We start from the raw sequence: 17,758 nt of genomic DNA on the forward strand, positions 1-17,758 counted from the left end.
TTTTTATTTTTTTTGGTTATCAAAAGACATGATCTTATTGTAAATTATATTTAAAATTTAAAATATAGAAATCAAATAGCTAAATTGGGCAAATACACAAATCTAGATAATATCAAGATTTAGATTGCCAACCAAGTTTTTTACATAAAAACGAAGGTGGACTTTGTGAAAAACAAATAATGTACCAACACAAGCAATACTAATGACTTCAACCCAATGTTAGATGTCACTTGCAATGACATAAAAATAAAAAATAATGATGTGTTAAGTAACTTTGTAGCACTGGTGCATATACTACTTGATAGCACCAAACTAGTGTTAAATTTAAAAAGGAACCCGTTGGAAAATTCATTTTAACCATTTCGGTGCTATACTCCCAAGAAGCCTCAATGCTTAATATCATATGGTGCATCGGTACTATTGACGGTTTTGGATACTGCCAACATTTAAGGGGGTCTCCCTGATGAAAAGTCCCAATTAGACTTCACACCGTTTGGTATGGGAACCCTTTTGGAAATAAGGCTTGATTGCCATATATTCCTAGAGATATGCATTGGCTATAATGGTGAACACAAGAGAGTAATGTATAGGTGATTTCATATTAGCAAGTGAGTATGCCTTGTGGAATGTTCAACTGCGGAATTATCAAGGTTCTTCTACAAAAAGGGTGAGAGAAAAATGAACCTTTAAAAGACAAGTAATAGTACTAATCTAATAAATACACACGAGCAAGTACATATGAATGAATAATTGGAAAACTAGTGAAATAGTTCACATATAAGCAATGATTGTTAAAACACATACAACATGCCTTCAACAAGATAAGTATCAAAGCCAGTGAAATAGTTCAATTTCCTTAGTACAGGTGAAAAAAACATACATCACAAACATTCAAAGAATAGTCTTACAATATTTATGATATATGCATGAAAGTGTGTTGGTTCAATGAGCTTCTGAATTAAGCAAAAGTTACAAGATACATCAAGATAGTGAACAACACTAGCCCCAATAGTGGAGCATCAGAACAACCACTTACTCCTCCAAAAGAACTATTTTCCTCTCTAAAGCTTGGTAGGAGGAGTCAAGGTGAAAAGTCATTTACATGATTTATGAGGGTGTATATATAACAAATGGGGTGATCATTCACCTCCCTTGTGACTCTTGGACTACCCTCATGATTTTTTGACTTCTCTATGACTCTGACTCTTTCATGACTTTCACATTCTATGGATGACTCTTGGACTTCCACTTTACATTACATTTCTCCAATACATAATTTACATAACCCATAAATGATGTGGCGAAAGATGACTCATGACATGAAATTGATGACATGTCAGTGTCAAGCCATTCTTTGTTGTTGCTTTCTTTATATCTTCTTGAAAGATAGAACATGCTCTTCTTCTCCCTCCTCCATAAGGCTTGAAGATAGGGCGTATTCAATGTGATCTTGATTTCCGACTATCATCGTAATCTGGTGTCCCTTTGTTTTTCTTGATTGATCAACTTGTATTTACAACTATAAAGGTGTATTCTAGAAGGGTCTCCTTCTTAATATCCTTCATCATCATCCTGTCATAACATGATAGAATACCTGCAACTAAAATCCACTTATGACAAGACGACATCAGTATGATAAACCCCTAGTCTAGCATGCTTCATGACAACCATTAACTAAGTTGGAACCAGGTGAGAGGCTGCAAGATAGGCTCAGGGATTGCGCAATTGTGTAGCTTAGGAGGTCAAGGACCAGGATTGAGCCTTAATACTGTGCAATCCACAATTCAGGTTGGCCCAGGCTAGACATCTGCGTAATTGAGGGGATCAAGAGGTCAGACTGGGGGCTTGAGGCTTGAGGATGCCCACTGCATAGCTCAAGAGAGATAGATGCCAAGGGATTGCATAGTTGCATAGTTCAAGAGGTTAAGGTTGAGGCTTGATACTTGAGACTGTGCAGTGCACTGAAGAGGATGACTGGAGGTTGGGGCTGCACAGTTCTAGTGTTCAAGGGATGATATTGAGCACTAAGACTGTGCAACGCGTAATTCTAAAAGGTAGGGAATGTGCATTACGCAGTGCCAAGAGGAAAGGCTGAATCTTGAGGATTGAGATTGCGTAGTGTGCAGTTCAGGAAGGCTAAGTGAGGCCAAGTTGCTTGGGCAAGAACTTTTCCAGATTTGGCTAAGTGTGGGATCAATGAGACCAAATTGAATAGTGATAAAACATAAGTATGATCACACACTTGGAACAATTGATGACATAACAGTGATCACTCAAAACACATGAGCAACATATTTCCCTCAGTGGGACGACATTGCAACGACTTACCCCAAGTATAACACTAAAGGTACACTTTGCGACAACAGTGACGACACTTGTGCAACAATGCTTAAAACTTTGGAAATGAATGTGATACATGTCTACATGATAAGAATGAGTCATTAACACCAAGGTTACTCCTTGAATCAAACCAAAACCACATGTGTGCTTGTGCGACACTTGCCATGCTAAAAGATAACATTTTGATTATATTTTGAACAAGACAAGAATACTTAGAGAAAACACATGTGATGACTCTTAATACTTGCGACGACAACATGCTAAGTCAAAGTAGGCTTCGAAATTTGGGTGTAGGCCAAAAGTTTGGAGAGTGTTGTAGCAACAACAACACTTAGTGACACACTAGTTGAATTCCAACCTCTCTGCCTTGGTCAAAACTTTTGTGCAAGGTCTAGTTCTCCAAGAAGTATTGATTCATCATGCAGATTACTTTGGCTTCCCCACTTACCCTGTGCATAAACATAGTCCCCTTTATCCTTCCTTCGTTGAACAAAATCATAGAGCCAACCATATCGTACTGTTTCAAATCAGGCCAAGGGTAGTGTTATTCGCAAGCTTTAGATTTTTAGAGTATATTTTTTTCATCTCTGGTGTTGCTTTGTTGCCAATAGGCCTGGAAAATACCCTGACCGAGTCACTTTAGGAACACAAACATTGCTCCGCTGCTAGGGAGCCTGGACAATACCCCCGCAGAGTTTCTTGCTTCACCTCCATGCATAGGAAGCCTTTCTCTTCTTTCACCCTTTATTTATTTATTTTATATAGGACTGTGCATCGACACTTATTCATTTCATGGGGCGGAAGAGGGATCCCGACTTATTGAGAGAATAAGAGGTTGTTCCTTCAGAGAAGCATATATAAAACCTCTGATATTGGTTTGCTCATTTAGATTTTTCCCTTGTCCTCTCTACTTGATTGGATTGGTGTGGAAAACATCGAAACATAAAGAATCAAGTGTAGGCATGAGGTTTCCTGAATAGACATAAATATCATGGTTCGACATAAAGCTTTCCTTATGCAAGGATCATGTTTTCCGCCAGGACATCATCGATCAAAAGGTGTAGACAAGACGAAGAAGAAGGACTGAAGGTTAGCCAAATGTTGTAGTGTAACACGACTCCTTTCAATTCCGCCACATACATTGGAACCGAAAACACACTTACACATGATTCTTATTCACATGAATGAAAGAAAACATAATGAAAAGAATGAACATGACAAACTAACAAAAGAGAACATACTATGTACATAGGGTAGGGCACAACCCTAGACTCTCATTGAAAATATTTTTTCAAATCTTGGCCATTTACAAGAAGAGAGTCAGTCTTCTCATCCAAAGATTGGAGATGGTAAGTGTGATGGCCAAGCTTCTCATGAACAACATATGGTCTGATCCATAGGGATTGGAACTTAGTGTGTTTCCCCTTCTCTTCGTGGTATTTATCCCACTTCAATACCAGGTTACCCACATTGAATTCCCTTTTTCCCTGCAAACTTCTTATCAAACCATCTCTTGATACGACTTTGGTGAAGAGAAATTTTTTCTTTTGCTTTCTTTCTTTCTTCTTGTAGCTTAAGGAGAGTGTCTATCCTACTTTGAACCAAGAGACAAGGCTTACCCTAGGATTCTTGCGAAAGTTGAAGGGAAGGCAGGTAAATGTTCGGAGGTAGGATGACTTCTTTTCCATACACTAGGAAGTAAGGAGAAGTATTCATAGAAGGTTTAGGTGTGACACGGTCAGCCCAAAGGGAGTTCACCAAAGCACTATTCTAGTTCCTTTGTTCAGAGAAGACAATCTTTTTAATGATACAAATAAGGTTCTTATTGGTTGACTCAGTAAGATCGTTTCCTTATGGGTAGTAATTAGTTGAATGTTTCAATATGATGCCATTTTCCAATGAAAAATCATAAAGTTTAGCAATGAAAAAAGCGTTGCATTGTAAAAAAAAAAGTGAAGTTGGAACGCTGAACCTAGTAATCATATTCTGCTTGAGGAAGTTGATGACTTCTTGATCATTCACTTGCTTGAGGGTAATCACTTCTGACCATTGCATGAAATAATCTGTAGTAGTGAGAATATAGCGGTGCTTATTCAATGAGTGTGGAAAGATCTTACTGATAGCATCTAAACCCCATTGTTGGAATGGTTCTTCTACAACAATGGGTTGCAATGGGGTGACTGACTTCTTTTGTCAGCCAACGCATTTATGAAAAACCAGACACTTGCAGGCATAATTGTGAGCATCTTTAAATAGTGTGGTCTAATAGAAACTAGCCCACATAACTTTGTGTGCCATAGTGTCACCCGCAAAATGCCCTCCCACTGGTCAATCATGGAGGTCACACAGTACCTTTTCTGAATCTAGTGCTTCTAAGCATCTGTGAAAGACTCTGTTGTTGTGCTTTCTGAAAGTCAATTTGTGTACGAACTGATAAGATAAAGATTTCAATTTGATTTCCTTGTTTTATCTCACTGATAAATGAGATGGCAAAGTACTGTTCTCAAGATACTGTCGCACGTTTTCATACCAAGAGGTTGGTGTGCCAATGGGGGTAGCGTGTTCGATATTATACTTTTCAATATCCTGCTCCCATCCAGAAGAATCATCTTTTAGTGTATTTGTTGCTTCTGCTACTAGCTGGCATAGACCATGGCCCTTGATAGTGTGAACTAGTTTGAAATCAAGATCGTACTCTTGTAAACCAGTCATCCAGTTCGCTCTTCTTTCACCCAACTCTTGTTGAACAAACATCGATCTAATAGCTGGTTGTGGCACAAAGATAATACAATGATTCTTCAGAAGATAAGGCCAATTTTTTTTTACTGTCTTGTAGATTGTGTATGCTTGTTTATCAATGTTGGGATAATTGAGTTCAGGTCCTTGCAAGCTGCATTCATGAATGATATGGGTCGCTCATTATTCTAATCATATTTTTGTGTAAGAATGACAACAACATAAGTATAAGAAGCAAACATATAGAGCATAAAATATTTGCTGAAGTTTGGACTATACAGTGTTGGTGCTTCTTCGATCACTTGCTTTATATGGGAGAATGCATCCTTTTCCCTTTTATCCCACTTGTATATCACATCCTTCTTTATCATCTCTTGTAGTGGTTTCACTATCTATGCGTAGTCAGAGATGAATTTGCGGAGGAAATTAATTTTCCCCAAGAAGGACTGCATGGATTTCTTGTTCACTGGGAAGGGAATTTGAGTAATAGTTCTGACTCTTTTAGGGTCTACCTTAATCCCACTCTTTGCGATGATATGGCCCAAGATATTTCCCTCAGACATTGTGAAAATTCTCTTCTTGGGATTAAGAGATATCCCATATTTGTGACATCGCTCGAAAATTTACTTCAAATGGCATAAGTGGTCAGATATTGTTTTTGAAAATATAGTTACGTCATCAAGATAGACCACTATGCTTTGACCAATCAAACCATGAAATGCAATGTCCATCACACGTTGAAAAGTTTCACTAAAATTAATAAGTCCAAACACCATCCTCTTGAAAAGAAAATGTACCCCGCTTGGTTCGAAAAGTTGTTTTATGTCTGTCAGGTTCTAACACCAAAACCTGGTTGTAGCCCGAAAATCCTCCAGCAAGGAAAACATTTGAGATCTCGATATTGTCTTTAGAATTTGTTCCATTGACGACACTAGATAGTTACCCTTGTTTGAGGCACGATTAAGATTGTGGATTTCCACACATAAGCGTATTTCCCCAGACTTCTTTCTCACCGGGACCAAATTTGAGACCCATGTCAATTGTTGCACTTTGAAAATGATCTGAGCATCCAAAAACTTCCTGAACTCTTTCTAAATCAAGGGCTCAAGCGTTGGATGAACTCTACAAAACATTTGCTGAAAAGTCTTGGCCACTTCCTTGATTGGAATTATGTTATGGATTATTCATGCGTCGTAAGGTTTGATATTGTCGTAAGTCCATGCAAAAACATCTCGGTACTGCTTGTGGATGAAAGCTTGTTTCTCTTGAGGTGTGAAACAAGTACCAAGATTAACAAACTTCGGGTCTTGTTCTATACCAAGATTGATCTTTTCATGTGACAAAGTTGAGTTGTGAGTCTTCGCGTTCACTGGTCCCTTAAAAGCAAATTTTCAAGTCATACAACTTTTCTAGTGACACCATGCCCTTGGGCATGGGGTTTCCTTTTCTTGCTTCAGCTGCATCCTACAACACTTTATCGTGATCGTTCTCGTCAATGGCTGCATCTTTGAACGCATCAATGTTCGCCATAAAATCCAATATCTATTTGTTGTCATTGAAAACATAAAAAATTAGTGATATTATTAGGATTATATGACCTATAAATAATTTCAATATAGAATCCATCCCTAAGTTGTGACAACCTAACAACAACATTTGCTAACATATCTGTAGCAACATTAAGTATTCTAGGAACGAAAACAAAATTTAAATCTTGGAATTGCAAAATCAAATGGCATACCTCTTGTTTATAACTTTTAAGATTAGGTGGTATGCAATGTATAGTATTCTGTACCTATTGTATGACGATTTCAGAATCACCTATTTCTTTGAGAACACCAACTTTGAGGTTGATAACTTTCTTCAAACCCAAGATGAGCACTTTGTATTATGTGATGTTGTGGGTGCACTCAAATTCCAAGTGAGAAGAGGTCAAATATTTTCTTTGTTGCGGGTCTAATAAAATGCAACCAATGTTATGAAACCAGCTCACAAAAAGATAGAAAAGAGAGATCCACGCCTTATAATTCAGCCTCTTTGAGGGGGCAACCTCCTTTACATTACATAAATGAACAATTATTCGATGATTCAAATGACAAAACCTCCTTTCTATATATAGGAGTCTAAGGAGTCACAATATAATCCAGCCGACCTAACAATAATAATATAAAGCCACAATAATAACAATAGTGGGCTTCTATGGGGCACAATAGTAACAATATGGGAACTACATGGGTACATCAATATAATAAGTGGGTTATACTAATAACAATAAGGGGTTACACTATTAGTATAGGGGCCTAACATGCCCCTCTCCTTCAGAAAGCGTTGTCCTCAACGCTTCAGTAGTTCTTGATGCTTCTGTATAAAATTCTTGTCCTCCCATGTGGAATCTTCAGCGGGTAAGTTCTTCCACTTGATGAGATACTCTGAAATTGATCGATTTCGTAGCTGTCAGGTTCTTGTTTCTATGACTGCTCCAGGTTCTAATATGATTTTTCCTTCCTCTTCAATTTCTGGCAATATTGTTTGAATTGGGATCTTTTGCAACTTTTGAATAAGTGGCCATACTTCTTCGTCCTTCTTCCATTCTTCCCTTGCTTCGTTTATCCAATCTGGCTAGATAATATAAATAGCACAAAACAATGCTTCCACATCCTCATCCTTGAAGAGTCTTCCCATTCGGTAAGGTCGCCATTTTTTAAGTGCATGTAGTATTGCCAACATTTCCTTCTCATAAATAGCTTGCTTGAGATGTAGCAGTAAAAATACCCAATCACCTACATCAAAACATTTTTCACTACTATGTTGATCTACCTGTTGTTTTGTTTGATTTTGCACCGAAGTGACGTTATCCTTTAAAAGTTGGAGAACTTGTTGTTGATGCTCGATGTAATCTTTCAATGCTTGAACCTTTTTCTTCTTCCTATGTCCTTCTATTTCTAGAGTTTGAGGAGTGGTAATTTCTTCCAATCCTTTACAAGATATGGTAGGATTCATTTCTTGATGCTTGATGTGATCTTTCACTTCTTGAACATTTTTCTTCTTGATATGTCCTTCTATCTTGATAGTTTGAGGAGTGGTAATTTCGAACAATGAATTACAAGATATGGTTGGATTCATTTCTTCTTTCTCGATGTGATCCTTCACTTCTTGCACCTTTTTCTTCTTGATATGTCCTTTTATCTTGAGAGTTTGAGGAGTGGTAATTCCTGCCAATGCTTTACAAGATGTCATCTGATTCATTTCTTCTTTCTCTAGGGTGGGGTCCTGGCATATATCTTCTTCTTTTGTTGTTTCTTGATCCTTTTCTTCCCCCTCTTCATATTCTATGTAAAATAATTTCTTCTCAGCACACTTATGACTTTTAGTGCATTTGCTATCACAATTGTAACAAAGCCCTTTTTCTCTTTTTTCTTCCAATTGTTGTGGTGTAACCCTTGTAGGTTGTGGAAGGCTAGGAGAAACAACACTTCCATCTTTATAGTTGTGAGGGGTACACTTCCTCGTTTCCATAATTTTTCTTTCCACTATGTCACAAAGCCCTTTTACTCTTTCCAATTGTTGTGGTGTTGCTCTAAAGAAGGTGTTTCTCTTTGTATCCTCATAATGTGCTATCATTTCCTCCATGAAAATTGACCACGTAACAAGTTGTTTACGAGAACAAAGCCCTTTATACCATAAAAATTGATCTGGTTCTAAATATGAAGATGCAATACATACCTTTTGTAATAGTTTTACACCATGTATATCAAAATATTGCTCCATCTGAAGTATCCAATTTACCGGATCCTTGCCATCAAACTTCCTCATCTTGCTTTTTCTTGATTTTAGGAGCTCTACCTTGAAACGACTGTAACTCTGTACTTTCGGATCTTTAAGTTCTGAAATTGTGACCTGTAGTAGCCCTCTATGTCCTCTTTCCAATGCCACCAGTCTGATCCAAATTGGATTCTCCAAGAAAGAGTTATGCACAATCTCCCAAGATGACCTGATTATAGACTAGTTCAGTAGAGCGAACTTGTACGACGTACCAAGAGTCACTTTTTCGACCTTTGGATCTGAAAAACACCCAAAAGAAACTACAGTCCGTCCTCTTTCTGTACCTTCTTACGAAACTTCAATCCGATCCCCAGAGAGAAAGTTATGACGATTTTTCCCAGGTCACCTGTTTTGAATGTAATTCAGGAGTCTGCAAAAAGACCAAATTCCTTAGATCATATCTCCGCAAATATCGCGCTAAAAGCTCTGAAATTCAGACCCAAGGTTCAGCACGATTTCTTCTCAAATGGGTTTTTTTTGAGACTTCTGAAACATCACATAAAAAAGTTATAGCGAAAATGCCACGATGACCTGTTTGGAGCAGCAAAACCCTAGAATCCAAAGCTTTGATACCAAATGTTATGAAACCAGCTCACAAAAAGATAGAAAAGAGAGATCCACGCCTTAGAATTCAGCCTCTTCGAGGGGGCAACCTCCTTCACATTACATAAATGAACAATTCTTCGATGATTCAAATGACAAAACCTCCTTTCTATATATAGGAGTCTAAGGAGTCACAATATAATCCAGTCGACCTAACAATAATAATATAAAGCCACAATAATAACAATAGTGGGCTTCTATGGGGCACATGATTAACAATATGGGAACTACATGGGTACATCAATATAATAAGTGGGTTATACTAATAACAATAAGGGGTTATACTATTAGTATAGGGGCCTAACAACCAACTCTAGAGCCCTCCCGTGTCTTCGAATCGTCAAAGTACAAAACCTAAGTATTAGAAATTCCAAAGCTACGACCTACACTAGTACTACCTACATCTACTGTACGCATGTCATTATCACCAGTTGGATTTCTAGGAAGGAGTTCCAATTGTGTATTCTGGTGGGACTGGTGAAGGCTGAGCTAGATAACATCCATGATCCACTTCCAGAAAACAATTTCCAAAGATCACTTCTGCAAAGCCCATTGGTTCATTCTTTTCTTCAAGTTGTGTCATGATATGCTTCATGTAGGGCTCACTTTCAACTCGAATATGATTATTTTTGCCCTTGTATGGAAGCCATAAATGAGACCAGTCCGTCGAAAAGTACCCTTGGAGCTTTCTGGACCATTCTCTGCTAAGCAGTAATCCACAGAATTTTGGAGTGTCCACAACTATGATATTTATACATTTCTGAACTCTATGATTAGATGACAAATGAATAAGAACATTTTTGAGTTCACCAATGGCTTGGACAAATAATGTGTCTAGTTGTATGATCCGTGCATCAGTTTTATCCCATTGTGCATTGATTTTCTTAACGATCAACATTGGCATAAAATTAGTGGGTGCACCGAATTGACTAAACAATTGTGAACATTATAATTAAAAAATTTAAAAGTTAACAAAAATGGTGGGCAAATAGTGTTTATCGCGAGAGTTACCAGACATTATTTGAGAAGCAGAAACCTCTTTACCTGTCGGAGTGTGCGATGAGAGTGCCCGGAGAATAAATTCACGCTAGCTCGTTAACCTTGTGAGCTCAAAAAGTGAAATGCTAGCATAATCTCTTTCCATATCATCAACAATGTTGTAATCAATGATTTCCATTGCAACGGGCTTCACTGATGAATCAGGTGGTGCAATGTTATCCACTGCAACAAGAATGATGGACTTGTTTTTGCTGAAGTTGGAAGCGTTCTTTGAAGAAGGAGCACCTCCAAACTTATTCTGTGAATTCTGAATCGGGTTTGAAGGTGACAGAATTCTGCGCAACAATTGTTTCTTAATCTCTTGCTCGAAAAGATGTCCTTTGCTCCTCAAATTGTAATGATCATTAGAATGCTTGAGAGGAGCTTCAGTGGTTATCGGTTGGTCAACACTCTATTTGTTAGTGTTGTATATAATACTGAACATGTTTACTGAATGTCCAACACCCAAACTGTCTTCAGTCATGGCAGGTTCGCTTATTTCTTCATTCTGCTCAGACCGTTCCTCTGTTAATAAGGTATCAATGAGATTAACCATCATAGTGTTCATATTATGATCCCACTACAAGCATGTCTTTTTTGAATGTTTCTCTTGATGAGAAGTGCAAAAATTATCTAGGACCAGGCTTTCGATGTTGAACACTGAGTTAGAACATTGATCAGACTGAGCCAGTTGTGAATTGTTATTTATTTTAAAGAACGATGGCCTGGAGGATTCACTGTTGGTAGTGGATGTCTTACTTGACTGTCTCTTCAATTATGTTACTTCGTTTGTGAGCAACTTCAAATACTTGGTCAAGCCTTCCATGTCGAAAGAGTCTTTGTCTTTTTTTCTACTGGAAGAAGCTTTGTTTTTCTTACCAATTTATTTGGAGTCCTTGGGATCATCATCATCTGTGATGACTCCAATAGATCAAAAATCCTTTTCTACAACAAGATATTTTGCAAAGTCTAAGGCCAATGTTTCCTTCACAACTCTCTTTACAAAAATGGAAATGTTAGTTGGCAAAGTAAATGTGTAATCATCTTTAGTAATATTATCGCGAGGTTACACATCAGTGGGGAACTTGTTCAACAATTGCATAAATATATGATCAAAATATTTGATTATTTCTTTATCCCCCATTTTGAAATTCCCAAGTTCCTTCAATAACATGGTGGGAGTCTTATCGTTATTTTTTTTCTTCAAGAAACGACTTCTTAAACTCCCTCCAGTTATGGATTGAATTGGATGGAAGACTGTGATACCATTCATATGCTCTACCTTCTAAAGTATATAGAAATATTCTGCAATTAATGTCATCAAAATGTACCTCAAGCATCCGTAAATGCATGTAGAACTCCTCTATATGGTCTTCAACTTTGGTATTCTTGTCTAGATCAAACTTTTACAACAAATTTTCTGGATGTTTGAGAATCTTGTGAAGATTGTTCGAAAGGGTAAGTGGCCCTTGGGTCATAGAATCTAAATCTGCATCAACCATGTCTTCACCTTTATCCTCATCCTCTTCTTTTGAATCTGATGAAGCTTCTCCCTCACCATTAGGATTTATGATATAGTCAAGTTTCTCCTCGTAAGAAACTAAAAATATTCTCCTTCATTGTCTAGATTCTCCTCAATAGGTGGAAGTTCCCCTTGATTTTTTGTAGGTTCATCCAACTCTTCGAGGGTTATCATCACCAAATCTTCCCTTGACGAAACCAGTATGCCACTAGGAGTTACTTCTTTCTTTATATGGTTATGAGGCAGTATCACAACGACATGGAGCAGACCAAGATCTCTCGCAAAGTGATGGGTGATGGGTCGTATAGTCTGGAGTTGATCGTAAGTAAGCTCAAAGGCTTGTCCCGGGCAAGACTAAAAAATTTCTTTGTTTTTAGGAGTATGAGTGGGAGTGGAAATGGGAATATTGTTTCCTTGCGCGAAAGTTTGTTTGTTAGGATGTGGTGAGTTTTCAGCCATAAAAAGGCGGTTTCCCTCCTTCTAGCAATAGAATGTTGACAGTGCTAGATACCGCCAACATGAAAGGGAGTATCCTCAATGAAATGTCCCAATTAGACTTCACACTATTTGGTATGGGAGCCCTTTCAGAAATGAGGTCTGGCTGCGATATATTCTTAGAGATATGCCTTGGCTACAATGTTTAGAACAAGAGAATAATGTACAGGTGCTTTCAGATTAACAAGTGAGTATACCTTATGGAATATTCAGTTGTGGAATGTATCAAGGTTCTTGTACTCAAAGGAGGATAGAAAAGTGAGCCTTTATAAGTCAAGTAATAGTACTAATCTAGTAAAGACACATGAGCAAGTACATATGAATGAATCGTTGGAAAACTAGCGAAATAGTTCACATAGAAGGAACGATTGTTAAAACACACACAACACACCTTTAACAAGATAAGTACCAAAGCCACCGAAATAGTTCAATTTCCTTACTAGAGGTGAAAAAAACATACATCACAAACATTTAAAGAATAGTCTTACAATATTTATGACATATGCATGAAAGTGTGCTGGCTCAACGAGCTTCTGAATTAAGCAAAAGTTCCACGATACATCAAGATAGTGAACATCACTGGCCCCAATAGTGGAGCATTAGAGAAACCTCTTGCTCCTCCAAAAGAACTATTTACCTCTCTCATGCTTGATATGAGGAGATAAGGTGAAAAGTCATTTACATGAGTTATGAAAGTGAAAATATGACAAATGGGGTGATCATTCACCTCCCTTGTAACTATTGGACTACCCTCATGACTGTTTGACTTCTCTATGACTCTTTGACTCTTTTGTGACTTTTCACATTCTATGGATGACTCTTAAACTTCCACTTTACATTACATTTCTCTAATACAAAATTTACATAACCCAAAAATGATGTGGTGAATGATGACTCATGACATGACACTTATGACATGGACTGCATGATGAAATGGAAATGTCAAGCCATTCTTTGTTGCTACTTCCTTCATATATTCTTCAAAGATGGAACATGCTCTTCTTCTCCCTCCTCCACAAGGCTTGAAGATAGGGACTCTTCAATGTGATTTCGATTTCCAGCTGGTTTCGCAGTCTAGTGTCCCTTTGTATTTCTTGACTGATCAACTTGTCTTTACAACTACAAAGGTGTCTTCTAGCAGGGTCTCCTTTTTCATCTCCTTCATCATCATCCTATCATAACATGATTGAATACTTGCAACTGAATTCCACTCATGATAAGACGACATCAGTCCGATAAACCTTAGTCTAGCATGCTTCATGAAAACCATTCACTGAGCTAAACTAGGTGACAGGCTACAAGACAAGGTTAGGGATTGCGCAGTTGTGCAGCTTAGGAGGTTAAGGGCCAGGACTGATCCTTGAGATTTCACAGTGCGTAGTTCAGGCAGGCTAAAGCTAGACATCTTCATAGTTGAGGGGATTAAGAGGTTAGGCTAAGGACTCAAGGCTTAAGGATGCCCACTATGTAGTCCCAAAGGGATAAAAGCTAAGGGATTTCACAGTTCAAGAGGTCAAGGTTGAGGCTTGATGCTTGAGACTGCGCTGTGTGTACAAGAGGATGACTGGAGGCAGGGGCTGCGCAATTCTGGAGTTCAAGGGTTGAGATTGAGCATTGAGACTGTGCAATGCACGATTTTGGAAGGGAGGGACTATGCATTGCGCAATGCCAAGAGGCAAGGTTGAAGCTTGAAGATTGAGACAACGTAGTGTGCAGTTTAGGAAGGCTGAGTGAGGCCAAGTTGCTTGGGCAGGAACTTTTCTAGATTTGGCTAAGTGTGGGATCAGTGAGACCAAAGTGAACAATGATAAAAATTAAGTATGATCACACACTTAGAACAATTAACAATGCAACATTGATCACTCATAACACATGAACAACATACTTCCCTTAATGCGATGACATTATGATGACTTACGCCAAGTGTGACACTAAGGGTACACTTTGTGATGATAGTGATGACACTTGTGCAACAATGCTTGAAACTTTGGGAATGAGTGCGATACATATATACATGGTAAGAATGACTCATTAACACGAAGGTTACTCCTTGAAACAAACCAAAACCACATATATGTGTTGTGCAACACTTGCCATGCTAAAAAGACGACATTTTGATTTTCTTCTCAATAGGACAAGAATACTTAGAGAAAACACATGTGATGACTCTTAATACTTACGACGACAACATGCAACGTCAAAGTAGGCTCTGAAATTTGGATGTAGGCCAAAAATTTAGACGGTGTTGTAGTAAAGACAACAAGTACTTAATAACATAACAGTTCACTAAGTACATAATGCGCACCGGTGCGTATACTACTTGATAACACCGTAAAAGGGTTAAATTTAAAAAATGTCGGTCGTAAAAATCAATTTGCCCAGTATGGTGCTATACTTTCATGATGCCTTAGTGCTAAACCCGTATAAGTACGCCTCGGTGCATAAACAATATGGTGCACTATTGTGGGGTCTTTAATTTAAAAATTGTGGTGCATTGATTATATTATAAGCACCAGTGTTGTTAATTGAATTGAAGGCCCCAATGCTTAATATAAAATGGTGCATCGTTGCAGGGTTATTTTTTATAAAAATAATAAAAATAAAAACAATGGTGCACTATGTATATAAGGTGCACCGATGCATATTATATTCGATAGCACTAGACAAGGGAGAAGTTAAAAAAAATGTCGATCGTAAAATTCATTTTCACCATTTCTATGCTATGCTCACATAAAGCATTGATGCTTTCACTTTTTATGAAATCCATGGTGCATAAGTACATGGGGCACCGAGGCAAGGTTTTTAATTTAGAAATAATCAATGCACTACTCATATAATAAACACTGATGCCATTAATAGAAATGTATGCTCTGATTCTTAATAGAAAATTGTGCACCGTTTGATGGTTATTTTTTTTAAAATATAAAATAACACTGCACCTAGGAACTCTAGAGCACTAGTGTGTATACTACTTGATAGCACCAGACTAGTGTAAATTTAAAAAATGCGAGTCATAAAATTCATTTTCACCATTCTAGTGCTATAATCCCATGACGCCTTGGTGCTTTGACATTTTCGTAACAACCCGGTGCGTATACAACATGGTGCATTGTTGCAGCCTTTTTAATTTAAAAATAGTGGTGCTCTAGGTGAAACCAGAGCACCAGTGCATACATTACTCGATAGCATCAAAGAAAGGTTAAATTTGAAAAAACTATAGGTAATAAAATTCATTTTCACCATTTCGGTGCTATACTCCCTAGAAGCACTGGTGTTGTTCCTATTTTTACATGCCCAAGTGCGTAAATAACATGGTGCACTGCGGTGGGGTTTTTAATTTAAAAAAATCGCGGTTCCCTTTGTGAATAATCTGCACCGGTGCACCATATTTGAGTGGACTAGAACAAGGTTAAATAAAAAAAACTTACCGACTGTAAAATTCATTTTTACCATTTGTAGTGTTGTAGAGCTCTCAAGCACCAATGTAACTTTTCCCTCTTTGAAGCACCCTGTTATTGGTGTTTCCCTTGCTTCCCATCATTCCGTCTGTTGCTCACTGCATGCATTTTGAATTTTGTCAAATGGTGGTCAAATTTGTTTGTTTGTTTTTTTACGTGGAAACCATGCCTCCCCGATGAGAAAATGTCCAGGTAATGTCTATGTTTCTCCCTAACTTATGTTTTTAGCGGAGTAGAATTGAAAATTAAGTTAAAAATGCATTGTTTTGGAAATTTTTTCTTCGTAATGCGTTCGATACATTTGGCTCGCACCATTCATGGTGCTCCTTGTAAATTTACAAGGTGCACCACAAGTCAATGTGTAATGTTAATTCACCGTTATTGGTTTAGTGCATTTGGTAAATGGAAACGCATCAGGTAGTGAAGTTCCACAACGCACCACTTTAAAATTTATAATTTTTATGATGGTGTGTCTGGTAAAAGTAACTTCCTGGTGCATTTATTTTTTCCAAACGCATTACTTAATATTTAAAAATTATAGCTCAGTGCATTCATTAACTGAATGTTTCGTGCGTTGCGTCGATGTAAAATTAATGCACTAGTGTAGAATGTTATGTCAATGCACCACATTGAAAAATAAAAATAACTAATGTTATTTATAAATGCGAATTGAAAGTGGTGTGTCAAGATGATGTACACATCGCTTTCTGTGCATTGTTTTTTTGGTGCACCGCGTCTGATGCATTCTTGTTTTTTCGGAGCACCAAGGTTGATTTTTTAGTTTAATTGAAATATATATGTCCATATTTATAAACCCATTTTTAATTAATAATTTTTTTGTTTTGTTTTATGTATGAGGCTGATGTATTTTATGTCAATCATGTAGAGACGTCAGAGGAGATAGGAGCAACAACAACAAGAGCAAAGAGTTTACCAGTACAATATGGTTCGACCATTGGAGGCATCAGAGAGGGAGTGGGATTTGTACCCTCGCCCTATTACCGCAATGACCCAAGGCCTCTTGAGGAATGTAGGCCTCCTTAAATACTATGAGGAGGCTACATCCCTGAAGGGGCACTCTAGGTTGTTGGCACAACTAATCCGTTGGTGGGATTTCCACCGATAAGCTTTCCGTGTTAGTCCTGACATGTGGTTTTAACCGAATGAGGAGGACATTTATTTTATCAGTGGGATATCAAGGAGATTGGAGGATTTTTCCGAGTTCCTTGATGTCCCCCATGGTGTTGTAGCAGAGAGCCAACTTGTTGACTCTTAGAGATATGATGGGGATCATGTAATTTCTCCAACATATTTTCAGGTGTTTGGTGGACAGCTACAGATCGCTTCTTTTGGTGTAGGGGAGGTTAGGTGTCTCTCACGCTTAGTGAGTACCATTGCACAATATACTAGTGATGAGAAACACATTAGTTTCCCTTTTTTGTTTAATGTTGATTATTTGGTGCAGAGGCTATGATGTATCAGATGGTATGACATTTTTTTATGGCAGTTTTGTATAGCTTTAGATAGATGTCATGCTATGCTACATGGGAGGGAAAACTTCCCTTTTGCTTCAGAGATGTTTTGTTTATTTTTTGAGAGGTTTCTGGAGATGAGGCCTACTTTTTACTATCGCCCTCCTTGGATGATCACTTAGGTGCGAATGCATATGTGGGACGAGATGATGCCCAAGAGGGGCCAACCAAAGTATCTGGCTAGGATTTCCGCGGAGGCACTTAAGCTACTA

This window comes from Pinus tabuliformis, chromosome J (assembly GCF_031772625.1).
Source record: "Pinus tabuliformis cultivar Carrire ecotype Pingquan chromosome J, CPIR1, whole genome shotgun sequence".
NCBI lineage: Eukaryota > Viridiplantae > Streptophyta > Pinopsida > Pinales > Pinaceae > Pinus > Pinus tabuliformis.